At 19.5% G+C, this 22,296-nt stretch overlaps 1 protein-coding gene across 2 annotated transcripts in view; it reads right to left on the bottom strand.

The window, feature by feature from the left end:
* Positions 1-22,296, bottom strand: part of LOC122715463 — a 204,140-nt gene that overhangs the window by 133,453 nt on the left and 48,391 nt on the right. The gene's annotated exons all lie outside the window — the stretch shown is intronic.

The raw sequence follows: 22,296 nt of genomic DNA, 5'->3' as shown, positions 1-22,296 counted from the left end.
ATAATAAAATTCTTTAAAAAAAAATGTTGTAAACATAAGAATTTGTTATCATGCACATCGTATAATAATATGATTAAAATGAAACCGAAATCTTGTTGCGAAAAAGTGAATTCTAAGTGAATTTTTAAAATTATTTGATTTGTCATTATTATATACTGTTTAATCATGTGTAATATATTATAAAGTATTTATAATATCTTTGAATCGAAAGTTGATGAATGAAAAACTATAATTTAATGATATTATTTCATGAATGTGATTTATGTCATAATTTAATAATATAACAAGATAAGAAAATTTCTATATAAAGTTCTTCTATATATGCAAAACTATACACAACAAGTACATATATAATTTCTATGAAAATTGAAATCTTCTTCTTTTCTCGTTATTGTAAATATTTCTTAGATATTATTTTGTAATGTAAATGGATAAGGACTAATCCAAGAGTTCAATAATAAAACACTCTGAGATTTCGCATTCGAGATAGATAAACATTTGTTAATCATTTATTAAATGTTTTAGAAATTAACTTTTCAGATATAAAGACCATTACATAAATGTTCCATAATTGAAATAAAGATTATTCTACGCATAGATCGAAATCAGCACTTTGTTCCTTTAGAACAATAAAAATTAAGAATAATAAAAAATAAAAAAAAAATTGCAAGAAATTTTGCTGTAACACTTTTTGATAATATACATTTGTTACATACAAAAAAAAATAAAAAAGTTTAATAAGTATTAGGGTGTCCCATAAGTTTCTTTTTTTTTTTTTTTGATATGAAATAAATACATGATATTTATTGTTTAAGATTAATTTATTGTATTACATATGAACTGTTCTGCTCTATCACTTTCTTCCATCTCTTAGTATTATTTGCAAAATATTCCTCGAGGTGTATTTATATTTCGGATTGAAATTATTTATCGTGGAAAGAATTTTTTTAATAACAGAAACAAGTAATAGTTGAATAGAGCAAGATCTGGAGAATACAAAAAATGCGAATAGAATGTCCCAATCAAACTGTAACAACTTTTTCTTATAGTCAATTCAACATGCGGTTTTGCATTATCGTGATGGCCTCGTTGGTTTACCAATTTTTCTGCTGGCGTTTTTCAATTTATTAACCTGATTACAAAATTTTCCAAAATTGATGGTTTCACCTTGAGAAAGGAATTCATAGTAGATTACCTTTCCAATCCACTTTTTCGCCAAATGGATAGAAGAACTTCAGGTGATGTCCAGACTTTGCGACAGTTGAAAGTCTGTTATGTTGAAAGTCCTTAAATCAAGTACGTTTTCGATACATATTTTGATGAAAATGCAAGTCTCATTTCTAATGACAAATTTCTTTAAAAAAAGGATCTCTTTCATGTCGCTGTAGAAAATAAGAATAGAAAATCGCACATAGGAGACGCAATTCATAAAGTTGATCTCCATCAATAGTTGTGGAACACAAACTTTATATCGATTGACATATCCCATCTTGGTCAGATGATTATCTACCATTTTTCTGGAAATGCATCTATTATCTCTTGCACACTATCGCGGATTTTCAGCAAGTATGGCTTTGATAAAGTCCGTATTCATCATTGCTGGGCAACTGCTGCAACCTTCATCATTTAAGTCAAAATTGCTAAGTCTAAATCTCTTAAATCAATTGCGGATGGTCGTAATAGCTGTAGTACCACTCCCGTAAACAGTACAAATCTCGTCTGCAGTATTCTTTGTACTATCACCTTTTTTAAAGCATAATATGCCACAAATGCTTTCTTTGGCTATTCATATTGAACAGTGTAAAAAAAAGTTTTAAAAGAGATTTTCACCAAGAAAAGAAAAGAAAACAAAAGACTTTAAAATGACTGAAACCGTTTATTAGCCATAAACGGCTAATAAATAAACCTATATATTCATATAAAAGTAACCAGTTAAAATCATTTCTAGCGTGGTGCGAAAGAAACTTATAGGACACCTAATATATTAAATATAAGTATAATTAATATATAATATAATATAATATATATATATATATATATAAATAAAAGTATAATTAATATTTTTAATAGTATTTAATTAGTATTTCTTATAAAAAATTTATATATATAAGTTTTTTTTTCTTTTTTTTTATTCTCATGTGATATGTTGATCTAATATTTAATAAAAAATAAAAATACATAATATATAAACATATAATATATATAACTTAATTTGATCGAAAACGGAGCCTCAAATTTATATTCTACATTATAAAAAAAATATATAAAAAAGAAAAAAAAATTATAAAAAAATTAATTAATTATAAAAGAATATGTTGTATCGCCATAACTTATCAGCTGATTTTGCTTTGGAACAAAACACGTGAAAATTATTTTATAACATAACTGCGATAAGATTATTTTTGAGTGAAAATTTTTAGAAGGTTTTTAACAATAAACCAGATACCTCAAGATTTTTCCATTTCAATATTTTATATCTCTATATTAATTTGTAGGCAAATTGTATATAGTGTTATAACGACTTCGAAATGCAAATTTCATTCTCACATTATTCCATTCCTTCCATTAGAAATATTCCACACCTTGAAAAGAACGAATAACCTTAATTGATTTTCCAAAAAAAAACCAAGATCATCAAATCAATCAGGAATGCTACAAGACAAACGAACGAAAAGATAGAACAAATTCAATTATCGAAAACATCAACTAATCGAAAAGATCGATTAGAATTATTCGCAAAAAAACTTACTTCAACATCAACTTATTTCTTATTAACGAATTGCCATCATTTCAATAAGATTCAGCATCACTAAATTAAAATTGAATCATTGAGAGCGTCACGACAACATACAATCGGAACGTTTTCAACAGAATATAAAAATTTTATATTTTCGACTTAATTCTTCATGTAAAATCATTTCTTTTACGATTATATAACCATCCGTGGGATAGTTTTTATAATTTTTATTAGATAGTTTGTAATAAAATACTTATTTTTTAATATTTATATACTATATATTAATACGTTATAAAGTATTTCTATTGATTCATATATATTTATGCATAGAAATCAAAATTATATCAATGATTTATATTTTTTCGTTATTCATTAATAATCATATAATCTGTTAAATTAAAAATCATATCAAATAATGTTCAATTTGAAACGAAATAAATTTTACTTAAAATCTTTTTTAATATTTTACGAAATAATTAAATAAAAACTTTTAGACTAATGCTTTAGAAGATAATTATAACTAAAAAGGAACAAATATTCTATAAATATAATACTCTATAAGTACATATTTTTTTTATTTGCTATAATATTGTTCGAATAATTAAATATTCCATTAACTTCTTAATTTATAGAGAATTGTGTAATCAATGGTTTTATTAATTAATTATCGAGACAATTCATCATTACTTCATATGACAATTTAAGCGACTTTTTTTAAAATTTATCTTACTAATATATTATATATATAATAAGAATAAAAATATTATAGAATAAAAATAGAATAAAAATACAGTTCTTCACAAATAATATACTAAAAAAAAATTCAGCAAATCGTAGCATATTAAATAATAACATTACATATTGATACATATTTTATGTACATATATTCCAGAATTCCGAAGAATTGTAAAATTTTCCGCTTTTATTCGTAGGTTTCGGATGTAGTTTGACATCGTACAGATACAATTTATTTATCTATAAGAATCTATTATAATTCTTATGGAAGTATTATATAAAAGCGCGTGCCAATTTCTGTCTCTTGTTTCACAGGAGACTTTAAGTAGGCTTCGATTCGAAGATATCCATTTACATATTCAATTTACATATCAACGATTGTCTCTAAGCCAAGAAACTCATTTTTACAATCGAATCTTTTGTATAAACTTAATAAAACTTATGGATATACACTATATTTACGATTACAAATAATGACGCGTCAAGTAATGATTCATTTTACCAAATATGATTGATCAAATATAATATTGATATAAGATCAAATATAAACGATACAAGTTAATTCTACAAATTAATTCGTTAAAACGTTTTACATAGTTCGAGTTTTTATTTTGTAGTCATGACGTAAATAATTTTTTTAATTTTTTATTTTATTTTCAATTTATTTTGATATTTGCATATAATGATCTAATATATTAATTTAATAGTAATATTAATATATGAAATAGTATTATTTCAAGTTCAAAAAATATAAACTTATTAAAAAGAATGATGAAATCTTGATGAAAAAACTTAATGATACACAGAAAATAATGGTACAAGCTGAAAAAGAATGATTCTTCGTGCAAAAAATATAATTTTGATATATTTTGTTTTTAAAAAATCAACTTTGAAGTTGGTATTATATATAATAGTTTCAAATATATTTATTTTATAAAAAAATATTATAGATTACTTTATGTATATGTATATATATATATATATATTTATATTTATATTTATATTTATATTTATATATATGATAATATAATAATATAATATATAAATATAACAATAACAGATATTAGTAAGTGATTGCACTAATTATATGTATTTCTTTTGTTTTTATTGAGTTTTTAACGAATGAATTGTATATACTAATATATACTAACTGTATATATTAGTAAATCATACAAATATTTATTTTATCCTTCTTTTATGAAGACACTTTAAAGAAACACGCATGAAAGAAAGAATATTCTGATACATAAATAAATCACAATTACAAAACAATCGAATTACAATTACATAAAATCGAATTATATATTCGATTGTTGGTATACAAAACTAATTTTTCTTATAATTGACTTTCAGTGATTTGAATGATTTTAAACTATTATATAAATACATCTTAAAATGCTTTAGATCATAAAAAATCATTTCATTTTTAAAGATAAAAAGGAAATTGATTTTTTTATGATTTACATATCTATTAAACATTATTTATATTAAATTATGTATTATTTAATATTATACTTCAAGTTTTTCTTCAAGTTTGATTTGATTTTTTCCTATTATTAATAATAACCAATATTCAATAAAAATATGTTTATTTTACATTTTTCATCGTATATAATAACAAATTTATGTAAAATCGAAATTACATTATATTATCATTTGAAAGTAAAGAATGGAAATACACTTCTTCATAAGTATAGTAAAAAAAAAAGTTCAGCAAATTATATATATTAAGTAATATTAAATAATGTATTTGGATCTCTTTTTATAGAATTAATTTATAAAATTTTTCAAATAGGTTTATACTTATAAGTTTGATTTATTTTAAATACAATTACAAAAACTTATACTAATTTACTTGACAAAAATCACTAAAAATCTTATGCCAAAAATATTCGATATTCTTTTTAATATATTGTATAATACAATTGTATTTATTTTTTATATTTCATATAGTTCTTTGTATAATATGCATACATTGTAAAAAAATTCTTAGAAAGAAAGAAAAAAATTATTTTGGATGCATTTTACTTGATAGTAAACTATATCTTTATTTACGAAGATCATGTCGAATATTATGGCGAAAAAAGGAATTAGTACTGTTCATAAAAATTGGATTCTCTGTTCTATAAGACATAAAATATTTCGTTATTATAATATTTCCAGATAAATTATTTATAAATATTTTGAAAGTCTTGCGATTATCTTGAATGATCTTATGATTCTTCTATACCACGAAGTAATATATCATTACAAGAACTTTTAATAAGAAAGTAATCTTTCGTTGCAGTTTTTGCATTTTTCTTCCTTTCTTTTGTTTCTTTAAATAAAATAATCATCATTTGTATAACATTGATAATCCTAAAAGCTATAACCAAGATTTATTTTATTTTGATTTCGTTTTTCCTCGTTATGGATTCCTGATAGACTATAATACATTTGATTTAAAGATTTTTTTGTAAATTTATTTATTTAGATTATGAACTTTTAAAATTATGGAACTGATTTTACTTAATTACTATATCTGAATTGATTGCTCAACACAATATTATTTAATATTTTATATATAAGAAATGATGGTACAAGAATAAGATTTTAATAATAAAATTTTCTTTAGTTTCGTTATATGTTTTTAAATTACTTTTATTTAAAATTTGAAAAAATTTCTTTCTTTTTTCTGGATTTCTTGTTTCAATTTTATACTAAAGTTTTTTTTAAGATATTAAAAATCTGTTTAGTGAAAAACTGAGATATGAAAACATAAGAATTCTATCAATTCTATCAATTATGGTAATATTAATCAATTTGAAAAAGCGCAAAAAATACTTAAAAGAAATCAGCAATTTCTTTTATTTAAAATTTCAATAATCTTTCGAAATCTTTTAAATAAATTGTTTTAAATATGTTTTATTTTCAATACTTATTCTCTTCTTTGTTATAACAGTATCTTTTATCTAATTTTCTCGGTTCCAAAATCATGTAGAAAAGACAAATTTAAAAATTTATAATATGATTTAATCGGTAGAAAAAGGATAACGAATCACGTTTCTTCGAATTCAATTCAATTGACTGAAACTGAAATAATTCTCCATCGTATTGCGATATGGAATAGCGAATAAGATCGTGAACTAATAAATCGTAATAATCCTGACGTATGTCGGTATAAGCGTACAGAAAATGCCATTAGTGTGAACGTTCGATAGAAACGGAATATAAAAATTTATGGCTTATGGTGCATAACATGTCTAAGTGTGCGTCGCGTGTAGGTCAGCCTGTGAGTGCAATGCTGTGAAGGTGTGGACCTTGCATACCGGAGATCTCTCTTCGAATAGATTGATCTTTTTAGAATACGAGTTAACGTGCACGCTCACACGCGTTGCAGGGTGTGTCTAACTGGTATATTTGTTTCACATACGAATTGTATTCTGCATTGAATCATGATTCGTTTATCACAGTAAACACAATATTTTAAAATTATTTATTAAAATTCAAAATTTGAAATTTTTATATCCAAAAAAATAAATTGAAAATTTGAAATTTTTATATCCAAAAAAATAAATTGAAAATTTGAAAAAATTAATAAAACCAAAATTTAAATTTCGAAAATTACGAATTTTCATTTTAATTTCGAATGAAAATTTGAAATTTGATAAAATCAAAATATTCAAAAATTTAAAACTTCCATCCAAAAATCCAAAAATTAAAGTATTTAAAAAATAAAAACTAAATTAATTACTTAAAATAAAGAATATTTTAATTTTTTCAATTTCTTTTTAAATTTTTCACGATATAATAAATAGCTAGCTAATAAAAAGCGAAAAATATTAATAGAAAATCAATTAGTTGAAAAAAAGGCTAATTAAGTATTACGTAAATGTTATCAAAATTAAACATTTCTTTAGAATGTTGAAAAACATAATTTATTTGAACTATTACGACATAATGTGAAAGGAATAAAAATAAAAAAGAAAATAAAAATAGAATAAGAATAAAAATTGAAAAAATAACACATAAAAGTTAGTATCGTTCAGTGATAGGCAAAATTTAATAATTGAATATGAATATGTTAAATTATTCGAAAAATTACTTAAATAATATATTGTTTAAATCATAATAATAATCGCAAATAATTGTAATATTAAACGGCTTAAAGGTTATAAAGTGGATCAACTATAATATTTACGAATAAATGTTATTCAAGCATTTTAAAAAGTAATTATTATAATTTATTCGAAATTTTTAACTAGTTAGTTTTTCAACGGATTAATGCCCAACTTTGCTATCGTTTTTTGATTTTCAAAATTCAATAGATTACTAAATAGTTAAATAAATTTTTATTAATTTTAACAATCTGTAAAATATAATAAAATATTTCTTTAATAATTTTAATCTATTATTTTTCAAAATCATTATTCACTAGAATATTCATTACGATTTAAACTAATTGAAGTATTAATTTAATTTGTTGATAATTAAAGATTTAATTTTTTGTATTTAATATATATAATTAATTATAGTATATATTATATATAACCTAGTATTAAAATTGATAATTTGATTAATAAATTGATTAATCAATTCATATTATATATATATTCAAATATATATATGAATATATATATATATATGAGAAAAAATTCAAACTTGTTCAAAATAATCATTTTGCATTAAAACAAATAATATTTTAACGAATAATTTCATTTATACTAGTATATATTATATTGTATACATTATATGTAATATTAATCATACAATAATGAAGTTTTCCACTATTCAATATATTTCAGTATATATATATCATTACAGAAACGAACAATTTCCAATACAATTTCTAATAAATTAATTACATTCTCGATCAATCCACGTCTCAAGAAAAGTATTCGAATAGTTTCGATAGTTGCATATTGATTTACATTGAATCATGAAGTCGATCAGCGATGCCTTCCGAATTATCTGTTATGCGATTTATGTTATGTTATGCAATTAATTAATTAATTTTTTAATTATTTAATATTTTAATTATTAATTAATTAATTAATTAATAATTAGTTAATTTCCATCATATGCGCACACATATCTAGAAAATTGTTGCAATCATTTGATAGAGATAATTTTTCATTATGCATCTTGATACATGGAACAGTCCACGATGCATTAGACACACCCTACATATGCATGCACGCGTATAGATGCTGGTTGACTTTTCATAGAATCTGCTCACTGCAGAATGTCTGTAGCCGCGGGTCACCACCGTTCAATGGTTTTGCTTGTTGCATGTTCGTATTCCAGATAGCCTTCCCACCATCATGTTATTTTTTCAAGAATAAACAATTAACATATTTCATTTTATATACAGAATTAATTTTAGGAATATCAAAAAAAAAGAATATTAACTAAATAAAGTTTGATTATAGTTTTTTGAGAAATTTGAAAATTTTATAAAAAAAAACTGATGTTGAATTTAAAAATTTTTTTAATAATTATTTTTAATTAATTTTTTTTAATATATAATTTTGTAAAAAATTGCATAATATTTAGTAAAATTATTGTTTTATATTATTTCAGTAAAATTTTTGCTTTATATTAAATTTTTTTAAATATTAAAAAAATTGTTTGATATTGATATTAGGATTTTAATATTTTTAGTTTATCTAGAATGCTTCTAAAAAAATCAGTAGAGGATTATAATGATTCCATTTTTTTATTTTAGAATGTTAATTGAATTGTTAAATTTAAAATTTTAAATTAAAAATAATAATTATTTATTATTTATAGCATTATTAATTGTTTATAGCATTTTAAATATTTAATTATTTTAAATATTTAATTACAGAAAATAATATAATACTTTTCTCTAAAATTCATATTCTGAAATCTTAATTTTGATAATACAGAGATGTGAAAATCACAAATTCTTTTGAAATATTCTCATCAACTTCTTAGAAATCAAATATACAACGAAAGTTACATCTTCTATTCATACTTAACTTTATAATTCTCGAGATCGTAGATTCGCGAAACATGTTTTCGCCTTTATATTATGTTATGCATCAAATGCTAATGATTAGTCTATCAACAGACTATTAGCTATTGACATATGCAGATATTCGAGATTCATTGACGAACAATTTATGAATGTATTTTCAGCTATTAAATTGTTGGATTTGAAAAAATTGAAAAATTAATATATATAGCGATATCGTGCGAATGTTATTTGTTCAAAATAAACATGTTGCAAGATAAACTTTCAAAAATATAAATGCCACATAAATAAAAATCAATATCATTCTAAACTTCTGGGATATTTTCATAAATGTTGGCAAATTATTTTGTGTGGATTATGTATTAAATGTTAGTAGAAATAATTAAAATTTTTACTTAATGATTATTCAATTTTACATGGATGATTACGTTTCCGTATAGAATAATGGAATATTAATATTAATTGACAATATATTAATTTGGTTAAATTAAGATAAGTATGAAGCATTAATATATTTATGAGACACATTCACACCCGCAATAATAATATTGGTAATGTGGATGTAAACTAGCTGGTTACTTGTCAAATACCTTCGATAAATTCGCAACAAATGGTATACTTCTTAAAAATGAGTGTATAAGTGATTACACGGAACGCGTATCTATTAAAGAGCAGAGTCTTTCACAAAATCGCAGCAGGTAATCGTGTCTAACGGTCAAAGCACAATGTAATGTTAAAACAAAATTAATGTAATTAGTCGTATCCGGCAGTCAGATTACAACATGTTCACAATGAGATTACTTCTTAGCAAATGAAGCTCGTGAACCTCAGAAAAATCCCTTCTTGATTTAATTAGAAGAGTTTCCCTGTAGGGCACGCAAATAATCAATAATATCGTAGTTGGTAACCGGTTCGCGACACCAAATTCCTCGCTTGGATAGTGATCTATACATACAAAAATCTCACGACAAACAGGAAAGATCGGCGCATCTTTCTTATAGATTCCTCAAACTAGAACAATATTATTTGTCTTTGAATCAGCCACGTCTGGAATATGTCACCGTTAGAATCGATTCAGTTGATCTGAAGTACGTCAGAAATATACAATTATAAATGTCGACTAAATTCTCAAAGATAGTCTTTTCAGATAACACAGTTTTTTGTTTAGATTTAACAGAGGCCATGCGCGATAAGAACAAAAAAAGTATTATTCGTAGAATTTTTTTATATGAAAAATTTTTATAAATAAGCTATTTATAAATCTCACAAGTAATAAGTGCTCGTGAACACTTTTGGTTGATTTTAAATATACGCAAAATAAACACAAAAATTGATATATAAAAATTTTATTTTAAGTTATTTATTAAATTATAAATAATTTAAATTTATTTATTTCACTTATTTCAAATGAATAGCGAAGCGGAAACAGAATGTAACAATTGTAACATAATCTCTTACTCTCTATCTTATCTAATGTAATGTTTTATCTAATGTAAACTTCAATTTCTTATAATTAATAAATAAAGTTTCAACTGACATTTTTGTATTTATTTGGCTTCTAGAATTGACTCTTCAAATGTTTCGCGAATATAATTATATTAACTATATCCTCTATTGTTAAATTTATTATATATGAATTTACCTATACAAAAATAATTCTATAAATTAGATAAATTAATCCAAAAGTTAAAGTAAAGAAATTATCTTGTTTGTTATTATATTTGAAAAATTATTTTGTTATATTTTATTTCATTAATGATTTTAATAAAAAAATAAAAAATAAAAGTAATAAAAAAATTAAATAAAATTAGTTTTATTTACATGAAAATATTATAGTATTATATCATTGTTGTTTAATATAAATAATCAATTAACATGTTAATTCTATTATTCAATTGTATATAACCAAATAATATATATTTATTGTATTAAATTATCTAAAATTAGAAATTTAGAAATTTAAAAAATTAAAATTGGATATTGCAAAAAATTAAATTGGAAATATTAAAACAATTAAATTGAAAAGTTTAGAAAATTGAAAATTTAAAAATTAGTAAAATGAAATGAAAATATAAAATTTTTGAAATAAATTTGTCTTAAAAATAATAAATTTTCTATGGAAAATAAAAAATTACAAATGACATTTGAGAAGTGTATTTATATAACAATTTTTTAAGTAAAGAAGATTATAAAATTTTAAAATAAAGGAATTAAAAAATTTCATTAAAAAAATTTGATATTGCAAATTTTTTTAATATTATAGTATTTCTAAATTTATAAAGATAAAAATTCATAAAAATAATAAATATATAATAATATATATAATAATGATATAAATTTAACAAATTTAATGCTTTTCCGCAGGCCAAAAAATAAGAAATATGTTTTGTTTAATTTATGATAATTTCTATTCAGCAACTGAATTAATTTGAAATAAATTTATCAATTTCAATATTATAAATTTCAATTATATTTATCAATTTCAATCTTATAATATAAAATAAAATAATAAAATAAAAAGTTAAAAATATATAAAAATGTATGAAAAAAAATACATGAAAAATAAAAAAATTATTATTTTTAATATAAAATCGGTTTATATTATATTCATGAAATAAAAAAAAATATATATATATATAATANATATATATATATATATATATTATTTATTACATAATTATTATATATTATAATGAAGAACAAAAAACTAATAATTAAAAATTGTATGAAAAATTGTGTGTTATTTTTTATTGTAAACTATAATTATTAAAAAAAACAAACATCATAATAACATTTCACATAGTTCAAACAATTTTATTTTTTATTTAACAATTTTATAGAGCTTTCAATTTTTTAATTTGTTTATAACAAAGAATATTCATTGACTCGGTTTTACACATTAATAGATTTGTCAATGCGGTGTCAATATGAATATTTCTGAAATATTCTATGAATCAGAATGTTTACATAGAAGGGTTGTATGTTTTAACACGTGGTTGTTGTTATCATTCAAATAAATAAAATATAAAAGTGAATATAAACCAAATTTTTCGTAATATAATAAGAAAAATGATTTCTCTCATAAACCAAGAATTATCAACACGACAAATTGTTTGTTAAATGTTATATTTTTCACTCTACTGTGTGATTAAAAATTAAATAAAACATTGCAAAGATATGTTATGTCTGGGAAGAAGACTTGAAAAATTAAAATCTACAATCAAATGTAAAATTGTGCGTTATATTCTGCTGGATTCCAAAATCATTACAATTACGACACATAAAACAAACTTTCAAATATAACAGAAGTTTTATTATGTATTGAGTATATAACTGACCGAACTAACATTCGGCGTTAGTTCATTATATACAGAATAGAAAATATAATGAATTAATATATGTATAAAGATATTTAAAAAAAATATATAATAAATATTTATTAGATACTATAGAAAACATGTCATTTTTCGAAGAAAGTATTATATTCCAGCACTTAAGCATACTAGCTAAAAGTATAAAAAATTGGTTAAGCACAAAAAAATTTCTGTTTTGAAATGGCCGGCAGAAATCCGGATCTCAACTCAATTGAAAATATATGGGCACTTTTAAAAAGAAGAATACAAGATTCTTGTGAATTAACATCATCATCTATCGATGAATTACAGAGAAGAATTGAAGAACATTGGAATAATATCCGTCCTAACTATTACAGAAAATTAGTTGAAAGTATATCGAATTGCTTTAAGTTAGTTCGAAAGGATAAAGGACAAAATGTTTGAAATATTAAAAATATTTTAAAATAAAAAAAACTCGTTATATAAAAATAACGAAAATACTGTATAAAATCCAGTTAATAAATATTCTTTTTTTATAAACAAATTTAAAAAAATTGAGAATTCTAAAATTATTTATGTTAACTTAAACTATATAAAATGTTATTGTGATGTTTATTTTTCTGATAATTATTATTTAAGATAAAAAATAAAGATTTATACAAAATAATATAATAATAATATTTTATTAATCAATATATTTTTCAGATCAGAATTTATTTTTCGATTCAGTTTTATTAAAATAATGAAGAATTTTTAAAATTTCAAATAATTGTTTAAAAAATATTAACGAATTTCTGTGAATTGTGTTCAAAAAGTTCAAGAACTGTAATAAAATTTCCTTCTATTTTGATCCACGTATAATTAATGTTATGCAATACAATTACAGTATTGTTTCCAATACAATGCATAAGAAAAGTATAATGAAATTTCGAAGCAATTCGATTTGTTTTAGAATCACCTGTTTTGATTACGAAATCTTTTACAACAATTATTTAGCAATCATTTCGTTTTATGTTTTTTACTGTGAGACTATGCAAATGAATTTTAATACACTTTTTCATTGCATTACCATTTTACCTTCTTTATTATTATATACTTTCTCGCTTCTTTTTTGATTTCAATTCGCTTAACTCATATATTACCTGTATATATTACATTAATCTTTTTATCAAAAAATATATATATCAAAAAAATATCAATAAAATATCATAATTTAATATATTCAACATCGATTTTATTATTTAATCAATGATTTTTAAAAAAAAGTTGCATAAATGATTAAACGTTATGTAAATGATATAATTTATACTGACCATAATTGATGAAGATTATTCAGCTACGTACTGATAAAAAGATAATTGGAAAATGGATGAAAGAAATAAATTTAATATATCATATTTATAGAAAAAATGATATATATGATATACCGTCCTCATATCGGCAGTACAAAATTTGAAAATTAACTCAATAATTTATAAAAAGTACATATAGTGTTTTGAATACAATTCAATATTATTTATAAAAATATCACTTACACGAATATAAAAAATAAAAAATATAAATATTCCGTATAAAAATTTAATTATGATTATAGAGTTCTCTATTATTATCTTAAAATCAAACAATGATGATGTATATCTTTCGAAACTATATAATTTTCATTTAAAACATTTTATTATATTTTTGAGTTACAGAGAAAGTTGAACACTAATAGATTAAAAACTTAATTATAGTTAATAATAGTTAAAATTTCGAATAAAATTATTTTAAGTAATAATTTTATTTATAAAATGTTCGAATAATATTTATTTATAGTTACTATAATTGACCACTCTTTATATAACCTATTTAACAATAGAATTAATTGAGATTCGATGCTTTGAATAAAAAATTATTGAAATAATTTATTGAAATAACTATATTTTTAATTTCAACTATTAAAATCTTGTTTTTATAAAAATAATTTAAATCTTTATTTATAAAAATAACTACATATAGATATTTAAAACAGAATTTTGCATATTCATTTTAATCAAAATCATCATATAATAAAATATATTTTGTTATGTTAATGAAAATTCTTATATATTATTTTATATATTCTTATATATTATTATATGTTATATATTCTTATATCTAATTCTATATATTCTTATATATTATTTTATTATATGTTATTATTATATTTTATTATATTATAAATATTTATTATATTTTATTATATTAAGATATGTAATGTAGTATAATAAAAATCAAAAAATAATATAATATAATATGATAAAGATGAATAGTTTTATAANTTGACATATATATAACATATGTATAATCTTTATCTGAAAAGATTTTTTTTTTATAAAAGAAAACATGTTTATTGTAAAAATAATTGATTATTTATCAAATATTATTTATTTATAAAATAATTTTTATAAAATAGAAAAGTAGTGAAATTATTTTAATATATTTTTATTTATACGTGAAATTTATACTCAGTATATTTAATAAATAGTTAATCATACTATTACTAACAGTTTAGTAAATAAATAAAAGTATTATTTATAAATTAAATAAAAGTATGACAATATAAATTAATAAAAAAAATTAAATTAATTTAGAAAATATAAAATAAATTCAAATAATATTCTATTAATGATAATATTATTAATAGTATATTATAAAATATGTTATTAAAAGTAATATTTAAACTCATTAGAATTAAGAATTATAAATATAGTTTCTGCACTGAAAATTAGTTTTTGCAATTTAAATTCATACAATTTTCTCAAAAATTGTTTGTTTACTTTTAAACAATATTTATAATAAATTAATTATAGTTAAAAATAAAAAATATATTCAATATATGTTATATATATACATATATATATATAACATATATATATAAATTACATATATACAATATACATATACATAATATATATATATATATTTTCTATTTAATTGAATACATCCGAATATTTTATGAGTCATGAAGAATTAAAGTTATCAAAAAAATTGTTTGATTCAAAGGAAGTTATATGATGTTTAATTAATAAAAAAAAATTTTTTGCAGATCAAATAGAGAGGAAAATTCAACTTTGTTTTTTTAAATAGAACTATACAATCTTAAGTGTGTTATATTTAATATGTTATATCAAATATTATATTTGTCTAAGCATTCTTTATAAAAAAAAGTATTAATCTATTTATTTTGAAAAATTATTGGTTTAGAAAATATTTTAATTAAAACTTTTATAAATAAATACTTTTTATCTATAAGTTATATTAACTATCAATTTATGATAATTTATCTCATGTATATGTGTTAAAGTTATGCGAATTTAATAAATTTTCATTTCTAACTAACGAAAGAAAGAATTGTGAAAAAAAGAAGAGTGGACAAAAAATAAACTTTTATACAAAAGACAGATAAAATCCACTAATAAATAGAAAATTATTTATTATATGTTATCATTAACCATCCGATAAATCTTAATTACAAGTACATTTTCGGAAAAAAGATAATTAGATTTTTATACTGATTTCAATACTACGTCATTATTCTTCATATAAGTGAATAACGAGAAAGATCTGTTATGATCTAAGATCACTATTATATATATTTCGAATTTTCATTATTTCATTATTGTATGTATATATTATAATATAATAATATATAATAATCAAATTACAATTTTTTTAAATCACAAAATAATTTTTACATATACCATACAACTTTTATGCAATATTTGCATATTTGTATTATTCGCAATATAATACAAAATATAATAATTTTTAATATATTTTTAATATATCAAATTTATACTTTTAAATTGTATAACTATAATAATTTCATTTTTCTTATTTATTGAAGTTTCCAATTCACATAAAAATGATTTGCTATTAAATAAAAATTACGAGAGACAATCCATAAAAAATATATATTATCTAATTATTATTCGTATGTTCCTCAAATTATTAGAATTCCTTGAAATTTTATTAAAATGTAAAACGAATTCGTCAAAAACTGTTAAATATTTTTTTCTTTAAGTCATTACATATTTATCACATAAAATGATAAATAATCATAATCGAACTGAATGTCGCGACATGTCGTTGTCTTGCAGACATGTTTAATTATAAATAAAATTATAAACATCAGAACATGCTAATTTTTATTATATAATAATTTTTATATAATAAAATCTCAATAAAATCTTAATCTAATTTTAACTTAATCTTAATAATAATTTAATTTAATTAATTTAATCTTATAATAATAAAATCAAATCTAAATCAAATGTTTTATTATTATAAATACTTTTAGATCTTTCAATTAATTTATTTATCATTATATATATATATAGAGTGTTAATATTTATAATTGCTCACAAAAATAATAGAAATATTTATAAAAAATAAATTTAATAATTTACATTTTTATTATTTATAAAAAAAATGAATTTAAACTTATTTTTTTTGATAAAATATTTATTATAATTTATGAATATAAGCAACTTTAACTAATTTCATATAATAAAATAATATTAATGAAATTATTTTTCTCATTATGAAAATACTCGGACATTTAAAAAATTTATAATGAAATAACTAAAATAGCAAATTGTTATAAAAATTATATTAAATTGGTATCTTCGTTCTATAACATATTTTAAACAATTAAAATATTAAAAATTATTTTTAATAAAAATTATTTTTTATTAACAATATATTTTTTATTTTATTTCTATTTTAGATGAATTTGTTATTTTTTTCAATATATATTATTTTTTATTCATTTGATATAGTTCAATTATTTGCATGAAAATATTTATACAATTGTAATATTCGTTAATTTAATTTGAAAATTTAAATTTACAATAAATAATGGTATGCAAAAGCTCCTAATAATTTCTTTAATTTTTCTTCCAATACAAAAGTTTTAGGAAATTTTTATTAATATATATATAAAAGGATACTATAAAAGAAATCAACGCTATTAAATTAACATTCATACGTCTTTGATTGGAGAATATGTATATTAATATTTCATATCGGTTTCTACTATATACAATATATATATAAAAGACCAGTAAATGTTTACATTTAAATAATATTATTAGTATAATAGCAATATTATTATTTCAGTTGGTAGTTAATCGCTAAATCGCAAAATCGCAAAATTGTTCGAAAGATATTGAAATATACAAAATTATTATAAAATTGTCTTTTAGTTATCTTTTGAAATTGCTTCAATATTATCTATCGGGAAGAGTATAGTAAATGATATTATTAATAGATATCGCGCAAAACATAGTGTAGAAAATCATCCACGAAAGCCTCAAAACATCATTAAAAAAATTATAAAATAAAAATCAATTGTGGATGCAAAAGAAAGCTATCAATATTGTAGCTAAATTACAAGCAGAAAACTTTGCTAAAAAAAAACTTTTCTATTACTAATAGAAATACATAGATAAAAAGATTATGACACAAAATTATTTGGCAGAGTTAGCGTTAAAAATCATTGATTAATATAAAAAATAAAATAGTTCGATTAATGTTTGCCAAAAAAAAAAGATATTTTTTGTATGAATCTAAATTCAATCATTTTGAAAGCGACAGACAGTTATATATGACATGCAGTTGACACAAAAAATAATATCAAGTACCAAATACCAATTGTTATTACAACCATAGAGAAAGCATTATAGTTTGGGAACCTTTCTCCGTTCAAGAAATTGGTTCTCTTATAAAAATTAAAGATATCATAAATGATATCATATATAAGAAAATTTTAAAAACTAATATGTTATTATATGCTGAAAGAAAAATGCCACAAAATTGATACTTTCAATAAGACAACGATCTTAAATATGTATTGAAAATTATAAAAAGATGGTTGTCTCCAAATGAAATATAAGTTTTAGATTAACCTTTTCAATTTGCAGACTTAAATCCAATAGAAATCATTTTTGAGATAAATATCGAATGAAAGATTATAGAAATTCTAATAATACAGAATGTTTTCCAAATTTATATAATAGAAGATATTATATAATATAAAATTTATATAATAGAAGAATGAAATAAATTACACGATTAAATTATGATAATATAATTATAATAATCGATTAATTGAATTCATATTTCGTGCTGTAATTATCAAAAAATTACAAAAAAAATTATGAAAATTACAAAAGATATGGATACAAAATATTAATAATTTTATACATCAATATATATTATATATATATATATATATAAAGTTCCGATCAGATAGTTTCTTTAATTTTTTTCCAAAATAAAAGTTTTAAAAAATTTTTATTAATATTATATATAAAATTTATATTATATATAATTTCGTAAAAGAATACTGATGAAATAAATTATACTATTGTTCATATATGTTTATTTAAAAAATATATAGATAGTATTTCGCTGGTTATTTAACAAATAAATAATGTTTATTTTTTATTGTGTACATATATATATATATATATATAACACCTAATCTAACTTATACAAAATCGATTCTATATTAACAAACATAACAAACTTTTCAAATTGTTAAAGCAAATTAAACATAAAAATTAATATATAAAAATATTAATTTATTTACTAACAATAAATTTACGATTAAATGAAGTAAAATTTAATTTCTGCCATTTCACAATCTCATTTTATTTGTTTCATTTCACTTGATATAAACATAAATTATTTATTATTTAATAAAATATTATTTAAGTCTTAATATCTCTTGTACCAAGAAATCAAACTTCATTTTATACATTAATTTTTGTATTTTTTTTAGTTTCCAAAATCAATCCTCTAAAGATATTTCAGAAAATTTAAGAGATTTAAAATTCTATATATATACTTGAAGCTTATAAAATTTCCAATAATTTTATATATATCATAAGTAGCAAATAGTTAAAAAAAATAAATAAGTTATGAATTAAATATGTTGTTATAAATATATATTAATATATTCTATACTATATATATAAAATATATATATATAAAATTTATATATATATATATATATATATATATATAAATTATAATACATAATATAATTATGAATGATTTTTATAATCAATTTGACGATTGAACGGTATAAATGTTATGTGATACTAGATTATATACGCATTGTATATAATAAGATTTAATCGAACATTTCATTTTAAATAATAAATAGCAACATAATATAATAATTATGCTCTAGCACAGAGAATATCATTCACATATTTCGCTATTTCAAAACCGATAATAATATATAATTAAGCCACGTATGCGTTATATAATCTCTTAATATGATGTAACTGAGGTTAAGGACTTTTAAAGCATATATGTTCAAGTGTTTGGATATCAATAAATAAGATATAACATTAGTTATTTTTTATATTTCAAGACGATATGTTGAATATTTCAATTTCATATGATATAATTGATATATAAATGATATAATTGAAAATATATTAAACAAATCATTGGATAAGTTATTTAATACTATTTAAATTAAAAATTAATTCAGTAATAATTAATGATTTGAAATATTTTTTTCATAATTAAAAAAAGCTTATAATTATTCTAATTAAAAAATAAAATTGAATCTTTGAATAAAAAAATTTATTATATTTATATCAATTTATAAAATTTATTTATATATAATCAATTATGATTAATATTTATATTATAAATTAAAAAATGATTAATACAAAAAATATAAAATTTGAAAATGGAAAATTCAAATTTTTCTAGAATTTTATAACTTTTTATTTTTGAATTAAAATTATCAGTAATAAATATATTAATGAATAGAGAATCGATAAACATTTCACTTATATCTGTTTAAACGAATATATTTGTTTAAATTATTTAATTCATATTAATTCATATAAATTATTAAATCATTTAATTCATATATATTTTGTTTCAAACTTTCATATCTAAGAAAAAAGTCTATTTTGATAATGTATATTTTATTTAATATTTTGATTGAATTTTCAATTTATATATGCTATATAAATAATTTTATATTATATCGATACTTTTATACTGTCACGGAATTGTTAATTTTATAAATAAATCATAATTTAAATTCCATTGTTGTTATAGTTATTATATCTTTATTATATCTTTATTATATATCTTTATTATTATATGTTTATAAAAATATCAATTTAAAAAAAATATTACTAACGATTAATAAATTCTTATATAGTCATTTTCATCATTCTATTTTGTTTTTTTAATTTTTATATTTCAGCATTTATAAATGTTTTTATTCTGGTATATCCAATATATAACTAAAAATAATTAATAAAACTTAACTCAGATAATCGCATATAAACAAATTCTTTGATTTCTAATATTAATCTTTATAAAATGAAACTTCTCCTCAATAAATATATATATATTGATTTCATACTATAAATCCATGACTAGTGATAGGATCAAACTAGTATATAGTACATAGTATCGATATATTAAATATAATCAATACGTACGTGTTCTAAATCCATACCATATAATATTTGACCATCTTATAAGTATTCATGAAGGCAAAATGTATTAAGTTCTTGTTGCTTGTATATGAACGTTTTATAAGTATTAAATATCTATATTTAAATAAAATAAAATTTGCATAAAATATATTCAAACTTCAATATAAGAATATTATTAATAAAGATTACAATAAATTATATTATTGTAATTAATATTACAATAAATCGATTGCGAAATAAAAAATTATTAAGTTAACATATAGAAAAGATGACATAATGATATAATGTTTCAGTTGTACTTTATGATTCATATTTGTTATATTATATTTATTTATTATTATAATTATTATTAATATAAACATTTAAAAAAATAATTTATTATAATAATTTATAATTTTTTTATTATTTTTTATTTATTTATAATTTTTTTTTATTAATTTATTTCTTTTTTTATCCATGTTGTTTTTGAAAATATTCTCTCAGCGGATACTATGTTAATATGATATTCAAATTATTTCTCTATTTTGATAATATAAGATATTTCATAGTATTTAAAATGAAAGTATGATTTGATATATTTTGTCATTAAATAATTTGAATTATATTTCCATTTAAAATCATAATATCTTTATCAAAAAAAACTCAAAATTGGAACGAATTATTTTTATTCATATCATATTCTTTTTTTTATTTCATTCTGTATTTGTCTCTCACTATTATAAATATTTGTATTTATAATTCTGTTGTTATTGGGAACATAATTCTAATAATTGAATCCTGTGAGTTGATTCAATTTTAAAAGTAAATTAAAGAAACTAATATACATAATATATATCTAATATATATTATATATTTATACATATATTCATATATGTATTCAATTAGTTTGATAATATTTATATAAATATATCTAAATAATATTTATATTTCATTTATTTTTATAATATATAAAATATATAAATAAATAAATATATATATATTTATTATTATTTTTGAAAGATTTAA

Source organism: Apis laboriosa, unplaced genomic scaffold, assembly GCF_014066325.1.
Source record: "Apis laboriosa isolate Shangri-la unplaced genomic scaffold, ASM1406632v1 scaffold35_cov144, whole genome shotgun sequence".
Taxonomy (NCBI): domain Eukaryota; kingdom Metazoa; phylum Arthropoda; class Insecta; order Hymenoptera; family Apidae; genus Apis; species Apis laboriosa.
Note: the sequence above shows the minus strand (reverse complement) of the source record. Positions and strands in the feature narration are given on the sequence as shown.